Source organism: Montipora capricornis, chromosome 2 (assembly GCF_036669925.1).
Source record: "Montipora capricornis isolate CH-2021 chromosome 2, ASM3666992v2, whole genome shotgun sequence".
NCBI classification, from domain to species: Eukaryota; Metazoa; Cnidaria; class Anthozoa; order Scleractinia; family Acroporidae; genus Montipora; species Montipora capricornis.
The window spans coordinates 20,476,441-20,486,440 of NC_090884.1; the positions used below are offsets into that span (position 1 = coordinate 20,476,441).

A 10,000-nucleotide genomic window follows, 5' to 3' on the forward strand; every position below is an offset into this window, starting at 1 on the left:
CCTTAAACATGAAAGTCTATGAGATTTTAAACTTGGCGTATTTGTTTGTCTTTGACGCGTAAATTCTGGCATCTTTTACCGATGCTGACCTTGCACTGTTCCCACATTCAGGCCGTCGAAGATCTCCTCGCTGTTGCGACACTGGTAGGAGAAGGCTCCCATCACTTCAAAGAGAAAGCATGGGTAAGTATAATGGCTTGACATTGTCTGTTCCAGGCTGTCAGGTGGCAGGAAAAATTAACAAAGCAAACACGTGCAGATGCCTTTCATCAGCCTATCGAATGTGCTTTGGCGGTGATTCAAGTGCAAGTTGAAGATTATCAAAATGTTTAAGGAAGGCTACTTGCCTTATGACTACATTACCTTTTATCGCGGCAATCTTGCTTGAGTCAAGAGCAGCAAAATCTTTTGTCCCATTGACCGTGGAAAGCATCACCATCGGTGTCGTAAACAGCTTGTCTAAAAGTCGAAGAGCCATTGCTGAAGGCCATTGGCATAGGCGTAGTCGCTACATGATAGCCGTATGGTGTTCGATCCACCAACTGGGACTGAATCGCTGGTTCCTGATAGGTGAATATAGATAAACATATAGATAAAAATTAATGTTGGAACATCTGTCCGCTAAAGTACAGTATTTAGTTTGTTGTAGTTTTCTTCTGCTTTGTGATATTGCCGTTTCCTGTAGGAGCTCTATCGCTACATCCAAGTGAAATTAAAAGAATGTCTCCTGAAAAGCATGGAAGTGCCACTTGAGCCTACGAGAGAAAACTTAAGCCGGATGTTATTAAAGGTCAGGATCAGCAATTTATTTAAAAAGAGCAGGATAAAAGTGGTTTTGCTTATCCGAAATGTTAATCCAGCAACATTAAATCTACTGTATTAACTGCCTGACCAGCTCTGCTTCTTTTAAAAGTCCGCTTATTCAAGTTAAGACTACTTATTACGTACCTGTTAAATCATGTTCCTCCAGTAGTCTGTCTAAGTCAAACGGAGTTGGGGGTCTCTTATATTGCTCCTGTTTCAATTGTGACACAAAGTTAGCCCCCACACAGTATGTAAGTTACAGTAGAACCCTGCTAACTCGAACATGACGGTTAACTCGAAGCGGGGTTTCAGTGGAGTCAGGGTTTCAATGCGTGTTAAAAGGAAAGCTAACTTACCACAGTGGTCTTTTCAACAGTTGAGATCGCCTTTGTCAGCAGACCTCCTACATGGGACAGACCTGTCTCCACATCAGAGTCATCTGTAAAATCCACAAATGGTTCCTTGTATGGGCTATCGTCTTCGATGCGAAGTGGACGAAGTGGACATAAAAGGGCCGCCAGCGGACGTTCTTCATCTTCTGAGTCTGAGTCAGAAGAGCTTTCTATCCCCTCGGGTCCCTTGGTCGGTGATTCGACATCCAGGGTCTGTGGAGTAAATCCATGTCATTTTGTGAACTATCCTTGAAGTCTAATTGCAAGCTTCAGATTTCTTACTAGACGTGAATGTCTAAAAAAAAATTATCAATTAACATAACTGAGCAAGTACACTAAATCAGGAAACGTGCGCAATACTTATTAAACATCGTGAATTAAAGATCCATTTTAGGCCGTCCAATCATCACTTATGTCCAGAAATGCACCTAATTAGATGCACGCTCAATTTCGACATCCGACATGAAGTGTCCCTTTAAGTCCAAGTATTTGCTACCTATTTACCTAAAGAGCAGCATTTGGGGGACACACACAGGTGATTTTAAATTTCATTGACTTGTATCAACTGACTTAACAGGGAACGAAAAAAATCCATACAGCTATAGTTTTAATATGTAAAAGTAAATTAAAGAAACTTCCATTCGCTCTTTTAATATTCGAGCTGTCAGAATAATAAACACTAAAGTACATACTTTTCCCTTAGGTTTCTCCTTTTTTGCTTTTATCTACAATGGTGGAAACCTTGGCAGCTTTGGCAGGTTCATCACGGGTGTCATTGAGCTGTAGAATTAAACAAATTGGCCGTGGGTTAGTCTAGTAAAAAAAAACCGTTATTCACCTTGGCAGTACTTACAGCACGCAAATGTGACCTCTCACGCGAAAACGTTCCCTACAGTAAGTCGTTTTTCATGGATAGTCGTTCAAAGCTCTGCACAAGCCGTGAGAACAACATGTGATGCCGTTTCAACGACTCAACTTCCCGTGCAAAATAAAAGTCAGTCGTTTAAACGACTCAGGCTATCGGTGTAAAAAAACTTGCCACCCGTGAGCACGGCTCATTCATTCGTGCCAAAAATTGGCAGTAGTACGAACGATATTTTTTAGCCGTTCGAATAACTCAAGCTTTCGTATATCCCTGCAAAACATTGGCAGAAGTACGAATGATAAGTTTGAGCCGTTGGAATAACTCGAGCGTTAGTATATCCATGCAAAACATCGGCAGTAGAACGAATGATAATTTTCAGCCGATCGAATAACTCGACCTTTACGGAGCAGGTGAGCTTTCAAAACTTCAGAAAATGTAACGGGCCGGGTAACACCGTTTTTTTTCAGATTTTTTCTGCCTGTGCTGTCATAACATTTTGATGATCGATATACTGTATCTGCTATGCATGTTGAATGTTTTTCATAAAATTCCCGTAAGTTATCAAAAGAAATGAAATACTGTAATCCTTAAACTCAAATCTTTCTTGTCTGAGATTTGTTATTTGGCCGCTTTCCCTGCCTACTTTACCGAAGGCGAGAGATTGTTTTATCCTCTGGGCATGCCCAAATCTTCTGTCTAGCCAACACACTGGAGCGCAAAACAGCCGCAAGATATACCAAACTTTCGGGATCTCGGCACACCCGCAGATTTTTGTGATTTTTAAGAACTGCCGTGTCTCGAAGAATATACGTCACATCAGGCAGCTTGGCTGATTTTGAATCTGGGCTTATTCCACATGCAGGGTTCTGCATGTATGTTGCAATACTTTGCAATTAGGTATCGTAATCACAGTGTAAGAGGAAATGATGGACTTGAACAATTTAAAAAGTTTTTTTTTTTTCGCGACTGCGAATGACATGCAAAGGCCACCGCACACTAGCGGACTGGGATTTTCTGTCGGCGGACGCCAAAAGTCTTCACTTGTCGACTAGTGTGAGGTGAATTCTGACAAGTTTTCAGCAAGATCGGACAATAATTCTTGGGTTTCTGCACAATATATTTTTAGTTCTTTTATCATTAATACGTTCATGGAGCTGGCACAAAAAAACAAGGTTTGAGAAACCTACTTGACCTTTACCTTACCATTTTATGCAAATTTCTGTTGCCCTTGGACTGAACTACGCACTCGGGCCGATAAGTGAATGTCTTTTAGCGATCTCAATCTAAAGAACCAGGAAATATTTTATATAAAATGGTTTAACAACGCAATATTGAGACGAAAGTCTTTGCGATTGCTATAGTGGTTATCTATCGAGCCTCCCACCACTGCGAGCCGGGGTTCAACTCTGGCCCCAGCCTGCAAGTGCGCTGTTTCAGTTGATCAACCTGACTCGAGGGTTTTTCTCCGGGTACTCCGGTTTTCCTCCCTCATCAAAACCGACTCACAGCTAATAAACATCGAGCTGTGGTGCTGTGCTCTGACATCAAACATGGACTGTATATCGAGTAAAGGGTGATTTAGCACTGCCAATGATTATTAACATCCCGTGTAACTCTTCATGGTGTGACCTTAAGGAACGTTTTCGTGTGAGAGGTAAAATGCTAGTGGGGCCAAGCAAATACACGAAACAAATAATTCAAATAAACATAACAGGTTAAGAATCCCAATTGGCAGAAGCCAGACCAGTTGGCTGTTTAAAAGCATGGCCGAGCTAGAGTGGGACGAACCCGGGACCAAGTCTAAATACTTCTTTACCTACAGAAGACAAAATCACTTTGCTTACAGTTGATTTCAAAATTCAGTAACTCATGGCAGCTGAGTTTGCCTGGCACAGCAAAGTCCATAGAGCCGAATAACAAGTATGTAAAAGTCAATTAAAACTAAGTTACTTCCATACAAATTAACATAACCGAACGAGTACATTGAAAATTTGTTGTGGCTTACAAGATACAAGCTAGGAATTGGAAATGACTAAAACCTGATGTGTGCATCGAAAATTGTTCGAACTGACTCATGTTGAAAACAACTGCAGTTTAGAGCAACAAAACTGTTATAAAACCCTCGCAAAAGGGAAACAGACACTCACCAGTTTTCGTTTCGCTTTTGCCTTCCTTGGCGCCAACTTGCTCTCCTGATTGCCACACTGAACAGCCTGCTCCAAAGGATAGGAGCCAATGACGGCTGTATATTCCTTTAGACTCTTTCCCCATATCACCTTCACTTTCTGTCCCTTCTTCAGCGGAGATTGATCGATAATGGCTGACTGAAAAACATCCGAGTATTGGCCTCGATTCCAGTTAACTCGTGCCACTTTTTGTGCCACAAAAGAGTTTTCATTAAAAAGACAAACACAACTAGATTCATTTTGACAACGTTTCGACATCGGCCGATGTCATCGTCAGGCAATGAATTTTAATCGGATGAAGCATAACTTATAGTACAAGAACAATAGAACAATACAACAATATATCCAATAGTACACTAACAATAAATGTGAATTCTAAGTAAATAGTTTTGCCCTGACAGAGTCTGACTGCACATTAAGTGATGGTTTCAATTCTTTGATGTAGAACATCTCATGAATTAAGCAGTCAAATTTTGATGCGCATTTCTTTATGACACTACAACTCGCCGCTGGGGGTGCTGTTGTTTGGCCATGATCTGCTAGGCGATGCCTCCCGATAGCTGAGTATCTATGTTCCTCAATTCGTTGATGCAAGTGACGAGCTGTATAGCCAACATAGCTCGCATCACACGAGCCACATTGAAATTTATAGACGACTAGTTGTTGACTGAGTAATGATGGTTTGGACTCACAGAATTTAAGGACATCCTCGATCTTGCGGCTGACAAAAACTGGCTATAGATCTATATCCAGTTTCTTATTTAGCTGAGTAAGTTGGCGCTTCACAATATCGGCTGGTTTTTGGTCAATAAATGGCAAGACGATTCTAATGGTGTTTTTATTATTGCTAGTAGTAGATTGTGATTCGACATCTGATGTATCGATAAAGTTACGGATGGTTGCTTCAACCAATTCAGATGGGTATTGTAGCTTGTGAAAAATCGATCTTATGTTTTCACATTCTTTTTTAAACAGCTCGGTCGTTGAGGACAGACTGTACGCCCGGTGAAGCATTGTCTTGAGTAGAGATTTCTTCTATTTGTTGTCCACTTGACTCTGGTAGTGCAACAAGAGGCCTTTGTTGGTAGTTTTTCTGTATACGCTTGTGGTAATCTTACTTCTTTGTTTCATCAAAAGCATGCCAAGGAAGGGTAGTGTGTTGTTTACCGCTAGCTCCATTGTAAATTGAATAGATGGATGACAGTTGTCTTTTTAATCAATTTTATCACAAGATCTAGACAAAAGAGTTTGTCGCTCTTTGCATACCGAGAAAATAACCTCTGCAATCCAGGGTACTTTGGTTGCACTTGACAATGTCAACTGATAACAGATTTTTAGCGCAAAGTAAACAAATTTTCCGAAAAGTTTCCCAAAAAAATGTTTATCTAACATTCGTGATAAAATTCTTTTTGGTAACAATGTGTCTGCAATTATCAATGAACCCGCCAAAGGTAAAAGCATGTTAATGATGTTCGCTACTTCCGAGCAAATATTATACCGGGTAGCCTGCGTTTCATGGTAAAGTGATTTTGGATGTGTGATTTTCTGTTAATGCGCCATTTCTCTGCAGAACAAAAGTTTCTTTTGCGGTGTATTGTCCTAAAGCAAGATAAACAACAATCAAACAACATCAATTTCATTTGATTGCAAATCGTGTGTGCCGCGAAATTGGTAGCCTAGAGAAAAAAGCGAGATTAAAAGTAATTTTAATATAGTTTCTTTCCCTCGTGACAAAGCCTCATGCAATGTAAAGAGCGAGACTTATGTTGACTTGACGCTCGCAGCGTAAATCATGTGCATGTGTGTAGGTGCATGTATATTTATTGGTCATAGATTTTTTTCAGATTGGTGGCTCCTAAGGGAGGGTTCCCCACTGTAGCAAGTGCGCCGGAACTGTTCCAGGGAGACAGAACATTCATCGCTGAAAATAACGTTATGGAAAGTATCGCCACTTTCCATAATTTGTTGGGCGTACTCTAGCATATTTACCTTGTTAACGTCTCTGATCAACTGGCAATAAGCAGTGCGCTGCAAGGTCCATCCCTGTTTGTTGCATGATCTTCTTACTGTGGAGGAGTGAATCACGATTCCACGCTTAGCCAGTTTCTTTCGAATCTGGTTGCTGGTCACCTCGTCGTTCTTGTTCATCTCATGTTCGATGCTTCCTCCAAAAGTTCCGTTGGCCTTCCAGTTCTGCGACGGTTCTTTGTGGATCCAGTGTCTTGAATCTCTTTATGATTCGGGTAATGCTTGCAAAGCTTACTTTTAAGCCTTCTTTCTTGAGCTCTTTAACAATTTTAACCGGACGACAACCTTGATTGTAAAGGGAATCGATACTACTTCGCATGTAGCTTGTAACTTTTTGCATTATTGCATCAAGATTGAGTAAAACTCTTCCTCAGTAAACACTGTATATATACCAACCTGTTGCTATGCCAACAGGTCAACATTGAAAAGCTGTGTGGAGACTGGATCAGGCGAGAACTCACATGACCGTATTGCGCGTGACAAAGCCGTTTTACAGTTTACAAGATCATGTAAAGAACATAGCACTAGTTTGCTAATTAAGCCTAAGCACTCTTTGAAAACTTTAGCTTTCATTTTACGGTATGGTTAACTACACTTTTTACAAGATCGTGTGAATAATATAGCACACGTTTACTGATTAATCCTGAGAGCTGTTTCAGCGATTAGGACTAAGCTCTCTTAAAAAAGTTTAGTGTGTAGTGTTCTTTAAAAATCCAGTTCGACCGACGAACCGCCAAACCATTGAGCCACTCAAAGATATGTCTTATACTACTCCTGTAAACAACCAATTTGACTGATGAGCAACCGAGCCACTGCAGAGGTAGGGCTTTAAAAATGGCCCTGTATTCTATAGTTGCTTTTACTTTCTAAAGCAGACCATGAACAGGTAAGTTTTATTTCCAGGATGTGAAACCTTTAGTTGGAGGTTTAAACATTGACATTTTAAAATTTGCTTTGCACATGTAAAAGTTGTAATGTTTACATGTCATGTTCATGAGGTGAGGGAGAAAGAACGAACCGAGATAAATGTCTCGTTTACGCCAAGCAAAAAATCACTGGATAGAAACAAATATTTGCTTGAAATATCGATAGGTGCCACGGAATTTTGCCGTAACTATTGCAGAGTGCCGCGAAATTTCGCTCAAACTATCGCGGAGTGCTGCGAAATTTCGCTCGAACTATCGCGGAGTGCCGCGAAATATCGCTGTCGTTCAAACAATAGGACTCGCCCCAAACGAAATTTCGTTAATTATCGTCGAATTGCGTTTGCATTACTTTTGCACAATACTGTAGTTGAAATGAAGCAATTTAGTAAATGGAACAAAAGATACAATTATTTGCTTATGGTGATAGATGTTTTTAGTAAATATGGATGGATTGTACCATTGAAGAATAAACAAGGAGAGACAATTAGAGAAGCATTTCAAATCATCTTCAAAAATGGTAGAAAACCAGAATATTTGTGGACTGATAAAGGAAGTGAGTTTTATAACAAACATGTAAAAGGTCTCTTAGCTAAGAATAAAAAAAACTTTATTCAACAGAAAATGAAGAAAAATCATCAGTACTTGAAAGATGGAAACGTACGATTAAAAACAAAATGTGGAAACAGTTAACTACACAAGGTAATACAAAATATTTAGACTTTTTGCCTAAAATATTTAATCAGTATAATAACACCACACAGTTCAATAAAAATGACACCAACAGAAGCTAGTAAAAAGAATAATGAAGGAGTTGTTTACTTTAATTTATATGGTGATATGGAGCAAATATCATCAAAACCAAAATTTAAAATTGGTGATAAGGTAAGGATCAGCAAGTACAAGAGAAAATTGTTTGATAAAGGGTATACCAGTAATTGGAGTGAAGAACTATTTCGGGTTTACAAAATTCAATACACTAATCCAATAACTTACAAAATAAAGGATCTCAATGATGAAGAAATACAAGGGAGTTTTTATGAGCCTGAATTACTAAAAGCCAAACAAGATGTATTTAGAATTGATAAAGTCATTCGAAGGGATTGTAAAAAGAAACAAGCTTTGGTAAAATGGAGAGGATATAGTGATGATTTTAATTCTTGGATACCAATTAAGGATTTGACGAATAATTAAAAAATACATATATACAATATATATATGACTCTAAAACCAAAAAGTTACGCTTTTAGATTTAAAAGCTTAGATACAGCAGCTTTTAAAAAAGATATTGCTGATATGATAAAAAATTTAGATCAGAATGTGAAAGAAAATAAAAAATATGCTATTGTTTTTGGTCCAGATAACGTTTCTAGTAAAATTTTCAAAATTGATAATGTTTATGTAATTCAATGTTTAAAAAATAATGCAATTTTAGCTGTTTCTAATGACAAAAAATTCATAAAAGATACTATTTCAGAAATATACAGAATGTCATTTAAATAATTTTTAATTTAAATAAATAGTATGTTCAAATACATTTTTCCTAAAAAATTAAAAATATATTGCTTAGATGAAAAGAGAGAAAGAATATTTTTATTAGATAATATTCTAAAATCAGATGAAAAATTGCCTTGTTTAGTCCATTTTTGCTCTAATTGCGGCCTATTATATTATTTTTCTCATTCTGATAAACCACAACATGATTATGATAAATTATATGAAAAAATGTTATTCTGTTAAAAAAATTAATGTCTTTCACTTGTAATTATGATGAACATAGTGATGTATATTTTGATGATTGTGTTTTATTGAAAAGAAGAAAAAATATTCAGCCAAATCATCCAAATTTTAATTATAATAATCGTTTGTAAAATATTTTATATAATAATATCAAATGAGTTCTAAAAGTATTGATTTATATTCCTCTCAATTTGAAAGTGATTATCAAAGCGATAGTCAATTAGATCGATATGATTTAAATTACAGCTTTATTGATGATTCTCAATGTAGTTTGACGTTAATTCAGAAAATACTTATGAAACAGAAACAGAACATTTTTCATCAGATACAGAAAATTAATAAAATCTAAATATATTATATATATGAAAAGTTTAAAAGAGATTGTTCAGGTTTTAAATGATTGCTGTTTTAGTTATGTTAATGCTTTGAAAAGACACAAAGAAAGGGAAAAAAAGAAGAGTACGATTTAAGTGTAAAAAAGAAATAATTCCAAATTAGCATAAAACAAAATATTTTCCTTACTTAAATATATAGTATTGTAATTAATTAAAAATGGAAATTTCAGTTAAAGAAAAAAACAAGGTCGATATTTGTCAATAAAAAAATATTTAAGCACAAAGGAATGGATTTACACCATAGGGATTTTTAGTTTAGGCGTATAATAGTATGTAATTTAAGGGAATCTTATCTTATTTGTAAACACACGACCCCATAAGCTTATAGCTATCTATCTATCTATCATTCCCAGTCAAAAATGCATAAAAATAATATCAAATAATTTTTCAAAAAACATATAGCATTATTTTCAAACATATAGAAAAGTTTAAATAATTGTTTTAGTTTATTTGAATTTTTCAATGTTGACAAAATACTTAAGAATAAAAATTTTATATAATACTAATATATAGATGAATTAGAAAAACTTTCAAAATCAGAACTAATAAATTTGATTTTACAACGAAAACCTATACCAAAACAACGTGGCACTGTTAAACAAATGGTTCAAGAATATGAAGATAATATAATTCAACCTCCTTTTAAATTTAGAGATAAATTACCAAA

General features: G+C 36.7%; 1 long non-coding RNA gene across 1 annotated transcript; it reads right to left on the minus strand.

Annotated features, from left to right (window-relative positions):
• Positions 1-1,173: 1,173 nt before the first annotated feature.
• LOC138037848 (uncharacterized) lies at positions 1,174-4,403 on the minus strand. Its single transcript, XR_011130123.1, has 3 exons — positions 4,209-4,403; positions 1,889-1,976; positions 1,174-1,409 (listed from the first exon to the last, which is right to left on the minus strand). It is a non-coding gene; the product is annotated as an uncharacterized lncRNA (long non-coding RNA).
• Between the last annotated feature and the right edge of the window lie 5,597 nt (positions 4,404-10,000).